Here is a 17,234-nt window from a genome sequence, read left to right as displayed (position 1 = left end):
GAACTTTTTCCTGAAATCCAACTTAAACCTCCACAGACACAACTTCAGGCCATTCCCTCGGGTCCTGTCACTGTCACCACAGAGCAGAGATCAGTGTCCACCCCTCCTCTTCCTCTCAGGAGGAAGTTTTAGACTGTGGTGGGGTCTCCCCTCATTCTCCTCTTCTCCAGCTGAACAAAGCAAGTGCCCTCAGCTGCTCTCACACAGCTTCCCCAGGATGGAGTTCACAATTTTGTCTTCCTCTTATGCAAATAAATTGAACTTTAATGCATAATTCAGGCAGATGCAACCCAAACATATCATGAAGAGCCTTGCCTTAGGCTCCCCACCAAACCAGCTGAATCTCTGCCAATCCCGTGCCTCAGTTTCCCTCTCTGCAGCACTGACACTTCCCTTCCTTTCTCCTGGGAAGAGCCAGCTTGCAGGTGAAAGTACTCTGTGTTCCCAGCTTGTTTTCTTGTGTTATCCCAGCACGTGTCCCCAGGGATGATGCTGGATTACTCATACACCTCTCGAGTCCTCTGCTTCTCTAATTCCTTTTATTTGCAAGAATTAGGAACAGTCATGCTATCCAGGAAAACACAGCCCTCACAATGCCAGCACCGGCGTCACAGAGCTGTGCTTGGCAGGCTGTTCCTGAGAAACTCCTGGGACTTTCAGGTGGATTCACCTCCAAGTGGGGCGGAAATGGGGAGGAGGGAGTGATTAGAGAGGAGAGGACAAATTGTCTCAGAACACTGCAAGATGAGGTAAATAATTAGGAAACCATGTGGGAAAACAGATGATTCAAATCCTGGGTCACCTTTGATACACAACTTTTCAAATAGCCAGGAAAGACTTTGGGATTTTTCTGGAAAGGGAGAGGGTACTGGAGATGAGAAAAACTTGGAATATTTTGCCTATCATGGCAAAGGTTAACCAGGTTGAGTGTTGATCTTGATGTGGATCTGGAGGTTGTAAGGATGAGGAATTTGTGGTCAAGCCAGAGGTCAGCACTGTAAGAAAGGGGTTTAAACTGGATAAGGAAGTGCAAATTCGAAGGCTCATATCAGTCAATAAAGGGCAGCTCCCAATGAGCTCTTTCCTGTCCTCCAGAAAGACCTAGAAATGCCAGAAGAGGCTTGTAGGGACATCTAGGAAAAGAGTTTTGCCATGTGGTTGCTGGGAACTCCCTTCCCATCCCTAATGTTCGTTTTGCTGCACAACCCCCTTTGTTGCCACTGTGGCTGATCCCTCTGAGGATGCTCAGGTCTCATAAGACACAACAAAGTGGATGAAGAAGGTGTGATGAATCAAATCCTTCTTTTCCGCATTCTCCTTCCACTATTAGTTTTTAAGTGTTAATTTTTTGGTTTATTTTCTTCTTTTTTTTTTTTTTTTTTTTTTTAATCAAAAGCTGAGCCACAAAATTCAGGGGTTTAACCTACTTTTGAAATTGTATTACCCTTTGATTTTGAGGTGGTAGCCCCAAACTCTGACATGGGCAGCCATGGTTCAGTGTTTATTTTGGTTCTCCCAGCTGCCAAAACAAGAGGTGTTCAGACATCTGCTGCCTTGGTGCTGCCATGTTTAATAACCCTGGTTATTAAATCAGTAATCCTGGTTGTGAAGATTTTGTCTAAAAGTGTTAAAACACTTTCTTGATCATTTTGATAACTTTTGTTTAATGGACTCTGCTTCTGGTTGTGGCACATTTTGGCAAGAGAAGTGGCCATCACACAGAAGCAAGGAGAAGAAAAAGATACTCCTAAATCAATGTCCAGCAATTTTAATTGATTTAAAGCCCTCTATTCCATTCCTGTATTCACATGGAGACCCCCATTCCCTCAAATCCCAGTTATAATCGAGCTCACTGGAAAGTTTCAGCATTAGAAAGTTTATATCATATTAAATCATTATATCAGGAATAGTGTGGCCAGCAGGACAAGGGCCGTGATCACCCCCCTGTACCCAGCACCTCAAATCCTGGGTTCAGTTCTGGGTCCCGCATGATAAGAAGGACATTGAGGGGCTGGAAAGTGTCCAGAGGTGGGAATGAAGCTGGGGAAGGGTGTGGAGCACCAGGAGCAGCTGAGGGAGCTGGGAAAGGGGCTCATCCTGGAGAAAAGGAGGCTCAGGAGGGACCCTCTCTCCACAATCCCTGTGACAGGAGGATGGAGGCAGGTGGGGATTGGTCTCTTCTCCTAAGAAAGGAGGAATGGGATAAGGGACAACAGCCTCAAGTTGCATCAGGGGAAGAATTAGGTTGGATATTAGGAAAAATTTCTCTGTAAGGGTTGTCAAGTGCTGGCACAGGCTGCCCAGGACAGTGGTGGAGTCCCCATCCTTGAAATTAGTTAAAAGTCATGAGGATGTGGCACTTGGAGACATGGTTTAGTGGTGACCTTGGCAGTGCTGCATGGATGGTTGGACTCAGTGATCCTAGAGGGCTTTTCCAACCTAAATAACTCCACGATTCAAAGCACCCAATTTAAAAAAAAAGCCATGGCAGAGAGGGAAAAAGATCATTAATCTCATTTTCAGCCTATCTATCTCAGCTGTTCTGCTATTCCTTACAGCAATAAAATTCCAGGAAAGATGGACATGGGAGGGATCTGATGTTTCCTGGGAGTGACAGCAGAACCCTTCAAAGCCAGCAAAACCCTTCAAACAAGGAGTGGGAATAACTCGTAACACATTCCAGAGCCCTGCCGTGCTCTGTCTGTGCCTCCCGCCCACCTGCCAGGGGGAGTGGGGAGGGAAAAGTTCACCTGGAAGGGAAAACAAGCAGCTCCTGGAGGAGGTGAGAGAGGAGGATCCTGTGAAATGCCACAGTTTCATTCTCAGGTGCTTTCTGGGTTGAACCTGATCTAGGGGCATGAAAGGTGGGCAGGGGAGAGGGACAAAGGGCTCAAAGAGGTGTCCTAACATTTTTATCAATTCAGTCCACAAAGTTTGGCTCGTTTGGATTAAGGAATCTCTTGCATACTCCTCTGGAAGTCTCTCTCTCACATTTTCAAACACTGTTTAATTTGCTGCAGTGTGTGAGACTGACTTTTAACAATTTATCTTGACAGCTGCCAGCCCTGGAATGGGACAAATTCCTCAGCGCTGCTGGAGGATTGATGCAGATTTATCTGTGCTGCAGATGGCTGTAGGCACATTTGCAGGTGTTTGTGGGGATTTGGCTCCTTCTCCTGACATCTTCTATCTAATTTCTCTTTTTTTTTTTAATAGTTTTTTTTTTAATAGTTTATGTTCCATCTCCTCCTCCTTTGACCCATGTGGGAAGTCATGGCTCACTTCCCTCAGCTGAGCTGAGCCTCTCAAAGGTCACTCTGGCCCCTGATTCATACAATCACAGAATCAGAGTTTGGGCTAGAAAACACCTTAAAGATCATCCAGTTCCAACACTCCATGGACAGGGGCAACTTCCACTTGACCAGGTCACTCAGAGCCCCATCAAGTCACTTGGATTCTCCATCAGCATGTGCACAGGCTGATAAATCATATTTCTGGACATATTTTCTCTTGCTGTCAGGTTCTGCTCCTCTGAAAAATCATCTTATTGTGTCACTGTGTTTCCAAAGTAGGAACCTTTACAGGAAAAATATTTTCTGTATTATTTCTATTTTCTACATTATTTCTATTTTTTATATTGCTCCTTTCTAAGCCAGACACTAAGAAGACTTGAGACAACAATCCCTGTACAGGCCGTTCACCGAAGGGTAGGACTTGATCGTTGTGAGTCCCTTCCAACTCAAAATATTCTGTGATTTTGTGAAATATCCAGAGCTATCCACACATTTTGATGGATGACCACAGGCCATCCATAAACTTGGGCTGAGGTTCTGTGCAGGCCCCTCACCTTTACCCCAAAATTATCAGGCAGCTGAGAGGTGTAATTCTATTTTTCAGGGAATTCTGACCCCACATTCCAAACCCTGAGCAACAGTTTGTTTTTTTTTCCCAGTGAAGAACTAAAATTGCAAAGGCACTGAGTTTTTCATCTACTGTCTATATTGAGAGGCTGGAAAGGAAAAAAAAAAAAAAAAAAAAAGAAAAAGAAAAGCAGCTCAACTTAGAAACTTCAGTTCTAAGTTTCAAGTTAGAGGTGATGATCTGAGACCTTGAGCCAAAAAAAAAAAGTGCCCTCAGTGGATTTTTCAAGCTTTCTACTCCTGATTTTACGTACATCTGCTCTTGGTTTTTATTTAAAGGATTGGCTGCAAGAATATGGAGCTTGCAGGTTAAATCTGGAGCTGAGGCAAAGTGTGAACTCCACTTTTGGAAGCTTTCAGGTGGCTGCAAACCCAGCTCCCCTCAGCACATCCATGGCCACCCTTCAGGATCTTTGATGACTTCAAAACCAGCAGCTGGTGAAGATCAGTCCCAGGAACAAAAAAAGCTGCTGCCGTTTTCTATGCAGATTTGATGGTTTCCCAAAGCCCGTTTCACTTCTCCTCCTCCTCCTCCTTAAAATTCTCCTTCTCTGAGGTGCCAAAGCCTCCTCCATCAATTTGTGAGAACTTCTGCTTGAAAACTGGAGCAGAGCATCACCCACGGAACCAGGCTGGCATGAAAATACCGGAGGCAGAGGCTCTGATGAGAAACGACTTGAGGAGTTTCCCCGTGCCAGGGTGAAAGAAATGGGAAAATGGAATCAACTTCACCAAAATTCCTGGGTGATGGGACATCTGCCCAGCATATTCTGACCATGGACAGGGATATATCTCATTTTTTAATTTACTCCTGCTGTCTTTTAATTCATAATTTTATCCTTTTGCTGCTTGTCTGGGACTTGAAGTGTACCCAAATCCATTTTTTTTCCCCATGAAGAGAAAACCCCAATCAATTCAGCAGGTCAAGCTTTCTCCTAACATTTCCAATTGCTTGGAATGAGGGATGAGAAGGCTTTGGAAAATTGAATTTCCAAAGCAAAAGAGAAGTTTTCAACTCATGTGGACAACTCAAGGAGGTTAAAAATCTGATCTAAGTGTAGTTTAAAGCCTTACATGCTGTAGAGTAATTAAAATCACTTCTCTACTGGATCCTCATCTTTTTTACATTAAATACTTTTCCCAAATTTGTCGAGTTTTGCCAAGGATGTTTTCAGTGCTGTAGATACTTGCTAGGAACCAAACTGAAATCCACCCACCTTTCTGTATGGAATTTCAAACTCTCCCCAAGCTGTCACCTCCTGGATGCTCCCAGAAGCTGCCAGAAGAGTTTTTACTCCTGTCCCAGCCTGAATCCTACCCTGGGCAGGACAATTTTAAAAAATCTCGATATCTAATAAGTGACAGCAGGAAGCTCAACAATCCTGTTTCTCTCTGCTTTTCTGAGCACAATTTGCATATTTAAATAGGCTACTTCCCCTTGGAATGAACAGTGCTTCACGTTCTCTCCTTTTCCTCCACTTGCAGCCTACAGTCACAAATAAAATTAGGGTTTGTATTCAAAACTAAGAGAAAGGAGAATCCAAACCCCCTAAAGTTAACAGCCCCATTAATGACCTCAATTGTATTTAATTAATCAGCCACACATAGTAAAGCCAAGGCCCTTTAAAGGTATTTTGACTGTTTACATTAGTACCTGTGAGGAATTGAGCTGGGTCCAAAAAGCATTGTTTTATTCTCCAGTTTTAGTGTTTGATATTCAGAGCAAGTCCTGGACAGTTGCTGCGTTTGAATATTCATCTTTTATGGGTTTTTTTCTTTTCTTTTTGTTTGGTTGGGGTTTTTTGTTTGGTTGTTTTTTTGGTCTTTTGTTTGTTTGTTTGTTTTTGGTTTTGTTTTTAATTTTGGGGGTGGGTTTTTTGCATGGCACATGTCCACATCCCATTTAAGAGAGAGTTTAGTCAGTGACAGAAATCTTAACTCAATTTTTTCTGGGGTTTTGTTGGATGAGCTGAGTGAAAGAACCATTCTGATGCCCACATGGAATAAATCACAGAATCCTGGGAAGGTTTGGGTCAGAAGGGACCTCAAAGATCATCCAGTTCCACCTCCCTGCCATGGGCAGGGACACCTTCCACTATCCCAGGTTGCTCCAAGCTCCATCCAATCTGGTCTTGGACATTTCCAGGGATGGAGCAGCCACAGCTTCTCTGGGAATCCTGTGCCAGGGCCTCACCACCACCACAGAGAAGAATTTCTTCCCAATATCCAATCCAGCCTGGCCCTCTGTCAATTTAAAGCCATTCCCCCTTGTCCTGTCCCTCCATCCCTTGTCCCAAGTCCCTCTCCAGCTCTCCTGAATCCCCTTCAGGCACTGGAAAAGGCTCTGAGCTCTCCCTGGAGCCTTCTCGTCTCCAGGCTGGACATTCCCAGCTCTCCCAGCCTGGCTCGAGGTCACATTCACTCTGTATAAGTCACCTTCAACATCATCTTCACAGCTGAATTCAGACCCTGTGCTTTCCCAGAAATCCTGGCAACTCCCACTGCTAAAAGCAGGCAGGGATGGATTTTCAGCTCTAAGCTCAGATTTTGGAAAAGCTGAGCCCTTAGGAGCAGCTGGACTCCCCTCTGGATGTACAGGGTCAGCTCCTAGGCCATGGAATTCTTCTTGAGGCTCTCTGAGGTAAAACTTCTCCTTAGCAGTAAAACCCTTGGTATTCCCAGGATCCTTATGGAGTAATTCAGAATATTTGGTGCCTCAGACCTCGACTCGACCTTCAGCCACCAAAATGTTGGGGACCAACCTGAGCTGCTCAGAGGGCATGAGAGAGGGCAAATCCGAGATTAAGCTGCTGTCAGAGGGTCAGGATGGCAGCTCTTGCCTCCCATTGCTGGATCCTTCTCCTGATGTGAGCAGGGGTGGGCTGCATCCCACAAAAGGGGGAATTTTCTCCCGTGTTACCAGCACAGCTCCAAGAGCTCCCTTAATATCTTTGTGCCTGCAGCAGTAATCTCAGGATTACTGCTCCCAAGGCATGCAAATAATAATCCTCTCTTTTCCTTCACCTTGTAGCTGCCATGTAATTTAGGAAATTAATCTGCAGTGCCTTTTTTTGTCTGCATGTGCTGTCTCTGCCACGGTGAGATCCCTCTGGCACATCCCAGAGGGCTTTCCCAAGGATTCTGGAGAATTTTGCCCAGTTTTCTGAGGGGTGAAACTGAGACATGGGTAAGGGAATTGCCAAATCCAAGGGTGAAACTGAGACATGGGGAAGGGAATTGCCTTTTCCTCGTGCCAGCCATTGGCAGAACAAGGGACAAAGCAGACATGCAATTAACCCATATATTAAAGTAGCTCTGAGCAGCCTGGTCGAGTGGAAGGTGCTCCTGACTGTGGAATTATGTGATATTTCCAGTCCCTTCCAACCCAAACCATTCTATGATTCAATGAAAAAGAAAGCAAAAGCAAAATCACTCTGTGGGAATGAGAACTGTCACAAAAACAATCAGAAAAATCCAAATTTCCTGGGTTTTATTTGGCTTTCTTTCTTTCTTTCTTTCTTTCTTTCTTTCTTTCTTTCTTTCTTTCTTTCTTTCTTTCTTTCTTTCTTTCTTTCTTTCTTTCTTTCTTTCTTTCTTTCTTTCTTTCTTTCTTTCTTTCTTTCTTTCTTTCTTTCTTTCTTTCTTTCTTTCTTTCTCTCTCTCTCTCTTCTTTCTTTCTTTCTTTCTTTCTTTCTCTCTTTCTCTCTTTCTCTCTTTCTTCCTTTCTGCAGTAAAAGATTTTAACCCCCTGCTGAGTGTTTCCTATGTATTTATCTCTCTGGTCTTTCTATTCACGCTCCTCATCAGCTCTGGAACCGTGAGGTCGGGGTGGGTTTGTGAGGATCGATCCCTGCCCGAGCTCTTGGCAGCAAAGCTGGAGAGGGAAGTTCCCGAGGACTGGGGAAAAGCAAACCAGGACTGAAAGCATTGAGAGAAAGAAGCAGAAATCGCCAGAATAAGAGGCAGAGAATCAGAGCTGAAGGGCAGAGCTGTTTGTGGGGGAGAGAGCTGCGGGTTGCAGCAGGTACCCGGGGAAAGATGGATGTTGGGATCTGCCGCGCTCTGATTGATCGGTGTGGGGGCCCTGGAGGGGTCTGAGCGGGGGTGAGAGGAGGCAGCTGAGTGCGAGGGGGCTGCAGGAGGTGCTGGCAGGGCAGCCGCCCCCGCTCCTGCCGCCCACCGCGGTTATTCATCCTGCTCCTTCCCTCGCAGCATCCCCGGGAGCACGGGCAGGTTTTAACCCTTCTCTCAGCCAAATCCAGGGAAACTTGGCAACTTCTGGTGCTCAGGTTTGAGTCAAAGCTGTTTCATCCAGGAGGGGACTGAGTTGTCAGGAGAAGGAGGAGGGGAAATAAAACTTCTCTCATCTCCTCTCAGAGCTACATTGTGGTCTCTGGGATTTCTGGATTTTCTGAATGCTGACACACCAGTGGGGATCTTTCCTTTGCCTTCCCACAGCTGTGGGTCAGGCTTGAAACCGATTTCATTGGAGTTGCCCACGTGTGTTGAGCTCGGTTGAGCTCGTGTGTGACAGTGTTCACAGGGGTTTTCAGGTGAGGGAAGAGACAAGAATGTTGACTCCATATTCATTTATGATATATATATTACATTGAAACTATACTAAAAAGAATAGAAGGAAAAGTTTCATCTCAGAAGGCTAGCTAAGCTAAGAATAGAAAGGAATGAATAATAAAGGTTTGTGTCTCAGACAGAGAGTCCAAGCTAACTGGGCTGTGGTTGGCCATTAATTGTAAACATCCAAGATGGGCCAATCACAGATGCACCTGTTGCATTCCACAGCAGCAGATAACCATTGTTTACATTTTGTTGCTGAAGCCTCTCAGCTTCTCAGCAGGAAAAAATCCTAATGAAAAGATTTTCAGAAAAAGATGTCTGCGACACTCGTGTTTGAGGCCAACAAGCCCAGATATCACTGTCACTTCCACAGGCACAAAGGTGCCAGCTCTGGCTGGGCATCCCCTGGTGCTGGCTGGGAGCAGAGACCAGGTCAGGAGGGGGAACAGGTCCCCTGCACTGGGTGTTAGAGTGGCCAAAGGAAATGGAAATGCTCTGCCCTGTTTGTTGAGACTAAACCCATCTGGCAGGGCTAAAACCTCTTCCTCTCTCTGCCCCAGCAGAAGTCAGAGAATCCCAGATTCATGGAATGGTTTGGGTTGGGAGGGACCTTAAACTCCTGTGGTTCCAACCATCTCCATCAACACCTTCCACTAGATCAAGTTGTTCAAGTTGCTCATCCAGCTTGGCCAATTATTTCCAGGGATGGGGCAGCCATAGATTCTCTGGGAAATAGGTCCCAGAATTTTACCACCACCACCACCACATGGAAAAATTTCTTCCCAATATCCCATCTAACCCTCCCTGCTGGCAGTGGGAAGCCATTGCCTGTGTCCTGTCCCTCCATCCCTTATCCCAAGTCTCTCTCCATCTCTCCTGGAGCCCCTTTAGGCTCTGGAAGGGCCTCTAAGATCTCCAAACCTTTTATTCTCCAATCTGAATAATCTCTTATTATTATCTCTCTCATCTCGCAGCATTTCTTCAAAAAGAGACCTATTAAATCCAAACCACTTCCTGGGAATTGTTCCTGACTCCTGCTATGCAGGGAACTGTGTCTGGGCATAGTCTGGGAGCACACAGATTGTCACATTTAAGCCATTCTGGTCACCATCAGGTTGGTGTCTCTGGTATGGGATTTGCCTCTCTCCTTAAGGGATTTGCCTCTCTCCTTGGGGCTCAGGGCTGCCTTTCTCCAGGGGGTTAGTGAGGTCGGAGCCCCTCAGCACAACCATGGTGTGTGAACTGTTCTTAAACCTCAGGGCAATATTTGGGATGTTCATAACACCTGAGCTCTGCTTTCATAACAAAACGAAGCCCAAGACACACACAAAATTTGATATCATTTAATCCCACACATGGACCTTGCAGGGAGTTCTGACCCACTTTGATCCAATTTGGGGACCAGGAGGCTCCTGGCCTAATTTAGATCCAGGCAAAGACAGGTGGAATAAAGGCTAATTTCCAGCTGGTGCATCCCTGAGCCAGATGATCCTGCCTGAGGGCATCAGGTCTGAAAAGGTCCGGCCTGGGTGAGCAGCTGCTGCATTTGTGGTGTTGCATTTGTGGTGTTGCATTTCTGGTGTTGTGTTTGTGATGTTGCATTTGTGGTGTTGCGTTTGTGATGTTGAATTTGTGGTGTTGTGTTTGTGGTGTTGCATTTGTGGTTTTGTGTTTGTGGTGTTGCATTTGAGGTGGTGTGTTTGTGGTCTTGCATTTGTGGTGTGTTATGTTTGTGGTGTTGCATTTGTGGTGTTGTATTTGTGGTGTTGCATTTAAGGTGTATTTGAGTGGTGGCTCTCGGCAGAGATATTTGCCCAGCAGGACCCCTGGTATCTCTTCAAGGCTTAAGCAAGTGATGATGTTTTTGGTTTATACACCAAAGTTATTTTAAACACATCCTGGTCAGGGAAGTATTTTTGGAATTTATGGATATCAGGCAGCCTGATGTCCCTGACTTTTAGAGCACCACCAGAAGGAAAAGGGGGGAGAAAAGTTCCTGTCTTTTGCCTATGTCTATGAAGAAGGGATTGGATGAGCATTGGGGTTGATCTTGAGAAGATCAAGGGTTTGCTGCTTCTCACTTGTCTTTTTGGACAACTGGCATTTCATGTCCTGTCTCTGGTGTTGGTCTCTGGTCCATTCTCCCACGGAACAGGAATAGGAAAGGGACAAAAGGAGCAAACACAAAGCAGAGTTACTCAGTTTGGTGGGGTGTCTGCACATTGAACACCATCATTTGACAAGAGTCAGGATAAAAACATGAAATGGTCAGGAAAAAGTAGAAAACTTAATCAGAGAATCATAGAGTACCCTGTGCTGGAAGGACCCACAAGGATAAAACCAGAGAACCATTAAGATTGCAGAAGATTTCCAAGACAGAGTCCAAGCTTTGACTCATCAACTAAGCAAGATGCCTGAATGCCATGTCCAGTCATTTCCTGGACACATCCAGGGATGCAACATTGATTCCAACTGCTAAAACCCTGCTGAAGCCTGGGATTGAACCAGGGACCTTTAGATCTTCAGTCTAACGCTCTCCCAGCTGAGCTACTTCAGCCCTGATAACAAGAATATTTTTCCCTATAAACAACAGGTAAACACACTGGAGACCTTCCGCTTGGAAAATACAAATTTTAGGGAGAGGGGTTGCTTCAAAGTCCGTTGTGATTGATGCTAAAAAGCACTTTCAAGGATAAGGGGTTTTTCCTATTTTCCCAAACCCAGTTTTGATTTCCTGCTTGGCCATACACCAAAGGTGGGTCAACCTTTCTGCTTCTTCTCAGGGCAGTCCATGCCACAGGACTGGGAACAGGCAGTGGAAGGAACAAAAATCTCTTTATATCACAATTTTTGGTAAAATACTTGAATTGTAAAACCCTGTCCCTCTTCCACAGGCTCAGACTGGTTGAGGTCCAAATATTCCCAAATCCTGGAATTGCCAAATTCTGGAATTACTGATCCCAAATATTCCCAAAGTTCCCAAATCTCAGAATTTCTGAATTCCAAAATTCCCTATCCCAAATATTCCTAAAATTCCCAAATCCTGGAATACCCCAATCCCAGAATTCCCCAAAATTCCCAAATCCCAGAATTCCTGATCTCAAATATTCCCAGGAATTCCAAAATCACAGAATGTCCCATCCAAAACATTCCCAAAATTCCCCAAACCAAGAATTCCCAAATTCTGGAAGTCCTGATCTGAAATATTCCCAAAATTCCTCCATGAGATACCTGCTCCAAAGCCCTGCTCAAGCAGAACCTACAGCAGCCCCTTGCCCAGCACCACCTCCAGATGGGATCATGCCAGAGAAGGGGAGCTCCACACTCTCTCAAGGCCACAGGGCCCAGTTTCTCCTCCTTTCCCCACAGCTGAGATGCTCCTGTGCCCTCCAGTGGCTCCCAGCGCTGCTGGCCCTGGGCTGGGCTCTGTCCTGGGTGTGCAGGTCTCTCCTGCAGTGCAGAGCCCAGGCCTGGGCGCCCAAAAGTGCAGGAAAAGTCTGCTGAAGCCCAAGATTGAACCAGGGACCTTTAGATCTTCAGTCTAACACTCTCCCAGCTGAGCTACTTCAGCCCTGGTACCAATGATATTTTTCCCTATAAACAACAGGTAAACACACTGGAGACCTTCCGCTTGGAAAATACAAATTTTAGGGAGAGGGGTTGCTTCAAAGTCAGTTGTGATTGATGCTAAAAAGCACTTTCAAGGATAAGGGGTTTTTCCTATTTCCCAAAACCCAGTTTTGATTTCCTGCTTGGCCATACACCAAAGATGGGTCAACCTTTCTGCTTCTTCTCAGGGCAGTCCATGCCACAGGACTGGGAACAGGCAGTGGAAGGAACAAAAATCCCTTTACATCACAATTTTTTGTAAAATACTTGAATTGTAAAACCCTGTCCCTCTTTCACAGGCTCAGGCTGGTTGAGGTCCAAATGTTCCCAAATCCTGGAATTCCCACATCCCAGAATATTCCAATCCCAAAATTCTCAAACCTGGAATTCCTCAATCCCAAATATTCCAAAATATTCCCAGAATTCTCAAATCCCAGAACTTTCCATCCTAAATAGTCCCAAAATTCCCCAAAATCCCAAAATTCCCCAATCCCAGAATTTCTGATTCCCAAAATTCCCCAATCCCAGAATTCCCCAGCCCAAAAATTCCCACAATTCCTAAATCCCAGAATTCCACATCCCAAATATTCTCAAAATTCCCCAATCCCAGAAATTACGATCCCAAATATTCCTGGGAATCACCAAATCCCAGAATTTCCCATCCAAAATATTCCCAAAAAGTCCCAAATCCCGGAATCCGCAAATTCTGGAATTCCTGATCCAAAATATTCCCAAGATTCGTCCATGAGATACCTGCTCCAAAGCCCTGCTCAAGCAGAACCTACAGCAGCCCCTTGCCCAGCACCACCTCCAGGCCCCCATATTCCCACTTGGGAACATGCCAGAGCAGGGGAGCTCCACACTCTCTCAAGGCCGCTGGGCCCAGTTTCTCCTCCTTTCCCCACAGCTGAGATGCTCCTGTGCCCTCCAGTGGCTCCCAGTGCTGCTGGCCCTGGGCTGGGCTCTGTCCTGGGTGTGCAGGTCTCTCCTGCAGTGCAGAGCCCAGGCCTGGGCACCCAAAAGTGCAGGAAAAGTCTGCTGAAGCCCGGGATTGAACCAGGGACCTTTAGATCTTCAGTCTAATGCTCTCCCAGCTGAGCTACTTCAGCTCTGCTAGGGGGTCAGCTTGTCCCAAAACCTATTCGAACATGATGGGATTTCAGACTTCTACCACTCAAGCTGGCTCAGTGGACACTTGACTATTTTTGATATATAAACATCTGGCCTAAACATCAACTTTCAGACCCCAGAAAGGTCAACAATTATCAAAGGTCTTCAAATCAGAATGGCGGATTGGATAAACACCCAAGACTGGAATTATTCTCACAGCCATATCTGCAGTGGTAGCACCCAAACTGATTTTCATGGACACATGGAATGGTTTGGGATAGAGAGAATTTGAAAGGACCAGTTCTACCTCCTGCCACAGGATTGGATACCTTCCACTATTCCAGAGTGCTCCAAACCCCATCCAGCCTGGCCTTGGACACTTCCAGGGATGGGGCAGCCACAGCTTCTCTGGGAAACCTGTGCCAGGGCCTCACCACCCTCACAGGGAAGAATTTCTTCCTAATATTCAGTCCAACCCTACCCTGTGTCAATTTAAAGCCATTCCTTGTTGTGGTGTTTTGAACCCCAGGATGAGGTGAGAGATGAGAATTTGACTCCAAGATCTCAGAAGGCTGATTTAATATTTTATGATATTATATTAAAAGAAAATTATATACTAAACTATACTAAAGAAAGAGAAAGTAGAAAGTATGCATCAGAAGGCTAAAACAAGAATGAATAATAAAAACCTGTGACTGACCAGAGTCCCAACACAGCTGGATTGGGATTGGTCATTTAATTAAAACAATTCACATGCTGAATAAACAATTCTCCAAATCACATTCCAAAGCAACAAGGAAGAAGCTGAAGCCTCCCAGCCTCCCAAGAAAAGAAAACCCAGCAAAGGGATTTTTCATAAAATATCACAGTGACAATTCTCTCTTTTCCTGTCCCTCCATCCCTCCGTCCCAAGTCCCTCTCCAGCTCTCCTGGAGCCACTTGAGGCACTGGAAGGGGCCCTGAGGTCTCCCTGGAGCCTTCCTTTCTCCAGGCTGGACTTTTCCAGCTCTCCCAGCCTGGCTCCAGAGCACAGGAGCTCCAGCATTTGGAACTCAATGGCCTCCTTTGAATTCACTCCACATCCTTTTGAAGTTGGAGGCTCCAGAGTTTTCTCAGAGGCTGAGCTAATCTCTCACTCCACAGAGCTGCCATCATCCCTGTCCTGACGGCTCCCAGTGGGTGACAAGGATCCATCTGCAGGTTCTCCCTAGGAAAGGGAAGATGTGGATGCCTGTCTCACTTGCACTTGGCTCTGCCTTTCCAGCTGTCCCACTTTTGCTTCAGCAGCTTTTTCCTTGTCAAGGAAAGTGGCTTCCCACCAGCTTTCCTCAGACAGGAAGAAACGATCCCAACATGGAAACTGTGTGGTATTTGACAGCCCACTCTTCCTCACTGGAAATACAGAAGCTTCAGCTGGGCACAGAATTCCTGTGGAAAGCTGAGCTGCGCTGCCACTTTGCAAATGCTCAGCAGTGTTGGTGGAAAGGAAGAAGTGAAGGATCTGATAAAGAACAGGCCTTGATAGAAGTGCTACATTGCAGTTAAATTAGAAGTTTGAGGAGCTGACTCACTGGGAACTTGGGTTTTTCAGCTGGTGGAACACCAGAACTGGAAGTCTGTGGGCAAAGTCATCAGAAGTCAGACTTGTGGAGCCAGTTTGACAAGTCACATGGAAGATCACACTTTTCTTTATTGAAGAGGAAGAAATTAAAGCTGTTGTTCCAGCTCAATTCAGACCTCAGGGCTGGAGCTCTGTAGGGAGAGAATGAAGTGGAAGGAGTGAAATACTGGGATATCTCCTGTTGTCCTCTCTCCACTGTGCCATTCCCCCTGAAAAAAAAAAAAAAAAACTATTGTGTCATTCACTTCTTGATTACTCTTTGGGGTGTTATTTTGGTGCCTTCATCCCATGAAAAATGTGAAAAAAAGCCCTTAATAAAGTACCTTCTGCAGAGGGAATTGCTGTGTAAACCTTATTTATCCAATCAACAAAAAAAAAAAAAAAAAAAAAAAGTAAAGGGAAGGATATTACAGGACCTAAAGAAAGAAATGGTATTTTAGAATCTAGAGAGAAATCATTATGGGTTGGTGGCTTATTGATTCTTCTGATGCAGGAACTGAAGGTTATCATTGGAAAAGAGCAAGTTCCAAGCTTGCAACAAAGAAAAAGAAGACATTTCCTCACACAGTGTCTGGTTATCTGTGCAAATCCCTGCTATTATAGATCCCCAAACTGTAAAAATATTTAAAAGATGACCAGGAAGATTTATGGAGGGGGAAAAAAAACCTCTGCAAAGAGCATAAAAATATGGAACTTCCCACTTTGGTTCATGCAGGGCCTGAGCCACAAATCTCTGGAGATCAGCAGAGCATCTGGTGATATAACACCCTGTTGTTTTTCCTTTTTTAGGCACTAACTCATGGAAAATGTTGCAGGCTGGGTTTGGAGCTGGATGTTCTTCTGTACATCTCCTCTGGCACCTCCTTGTCCTCATGCTCCGGCTTCTGGAGGCACCAGGATGGTGTCAGCCTGCGAAACCCTGCTGGCACCTTGTGCAGAGCCGTGCTGGAGGTGTCATTTCATGCCACCAGCCAAGTGTTTAATCACCGCTCCCACGCGGGTGGCTCAGGCTCTGGCCATGACAAACAGATGACAGGCCATCCCTCTGCCCCTGCTTCCCCTCCTCCCTTTTTTCCCAGTTTTCCTACCACTCCAGTCTGATCTGCCTGTGCTTTCTCAAATATCCATCTGCCATCAGGCAGAAGAAGCTTTCAAAGGTTGTGGAATTACATCCATAATTACATTTCCAGTGAGAAAGCCAAATGTCCTGGGCTGCATCCAAAGAACTGCAGGCAGCAAGTGAGGAACAGGATTTTGTCCCTCTGTTCCAGCCTGGAGAGATCCCACCTGGAATGTTGCATCCAGCACATAAAGGACATGGAGATGTTGGAGGAGTCCAGAAGAGGCACCAAGGTGATGAGAGGGATGGAGCAGCTCTGCTGTGAGGAGAAAAATGACAGAATTGGGAATGTTCAGCCTGGAGAAGAAGAGACTTTGGGGTGACCTGATTGTGGCCTTCCAGTACCTGACAGGAGCCCACAAAAAAGATGGAGAGAGACAATTTACAAGGGATGGAGTGGCAGGAAAAGAGAGAATGGGACTAAGATGAGGAAGAGTAAATTTAGATTAGAGATTAGGAAGAAATTCTTCCTGTGAGGGTGGTGAGGCCCTGGCACAGTTTGCTCAGAGAAGCTGTGGCTGCTCCATCCCTGGAAGAGTTCCAGGACAGGTTGGATGGGGCTTGGAGCACCCTGGGATAGTGGAAGGTGTCCCTGCCCAGGCAGGAGAATGGAAGTAGATGATCCTTAAGTCCTTTCCAACTCATTTCCGAGCCATTCTGTGATTCCATGATTTGCTGAGAGTTACCACCAAATTATCCCAACCTCCCTGTCCAGAGCCATGCATGCCTTTGTGTTCCAGTCCGGATTCACCACCTCTTGTGCAATTCACTCTTTTTTAGCTTGGACAGGGGCATCACCCAGAAGGAGGCACAGAGAGGTGACCTTTTTCACCCAACCCAGCACATCAAATTTGTCACCCATGTTAGTTTTTCCTGCACACATCCTGGCACCACGTTCTGCCTCGATGGATTTTTGTTGCATTTCCTCGCTCTTTCCTCAACTCTGTACCAGGGGAGTGACATCCAGCTGCAGGGTTGGGATGTGATTGCTTTTCACTCCCTGACTTGGCTCTGATGTGTCATAAAAAACACATGTTCTTCCTTCAGGCTTCTTGAAATTTTTCTGTCTCATTACACCAAGAGGGCTCTTGGTTTACTTGAAAATCATTTTTAGTGATTATCTCTATTTTGCTGTCACTATTTTCTCTTTCTGCTCTCTCTCCCCAGACTTTTATGAAAATGATCTCATTAGGAAACGTGGAACTTCTGTTTCTGAGAAAGGTTTCTTGAGGTTTGTAAAGGTCTCTCAGCAGGAAGTTTGCTCAGCTCCATTTTCTCC

The 17,234-nt window shown here is 45.7% G+C and overlaps 3 non-coding genes across 3 annotated transcripts; all 3 read right to left on the bottom strand.

Moving 5' to 3' along the window:
• Window positions 1-10,979: 10,979 nt before the first annotated feature.
• TRNAF-GAA (transfer RNA phenylalanine (anticodon GAA)) lies at window positions 10,980-11,052 on the bottom strand. Its single transcript has one exon. It is a non-coding gene; the product is annotated as a tRNA-Phe (tRNA).
• Window positions 11,053-11,993: 941 nt separating this feature from the next.
• TRNAF-GAA (transfer RNA phenylalanine (anticodon GAA)) lies at window positions 11,994-12,066 on the bottom strand. The gene has a single exon. It is a non-coding gene; the product is annotated as a tRNA-Phe (tRNA).
• A 1,074-nt stretch (window positions 12,067-13,140) lies between these two features.
• On the bottom strand, window positions 13,141-13,213 carry TRNAF-GAA (transfer RNA phenylalanine (anticodon GAA)). The gene has a single exon. It is a non-coding gene; the product is annotated as a tRNA-Phe (tRNA).
• Between the last annotated feature and the right edge of the window lie 4,021 nt (window positions 13,214-17,234).

The sequence above is a fragment of the Melospiza melodia genome, chromosome 1 (genome assembly GCF_035770615.1).
Source record: "Melospiza melodia melodia isolate bMelMel2 chromosome 1, bMelMel2.pri, whole genome shotgun sequence".
Lineage (NCBI taxonomy): Eukaryota > Metazoa > Chordata > Aves > Passeriformes > Passerellidae > Melospiza > Melospiza melodia.
This window is presented reverse-complemented; position numbering and strand designations above follow the sequence as displayed.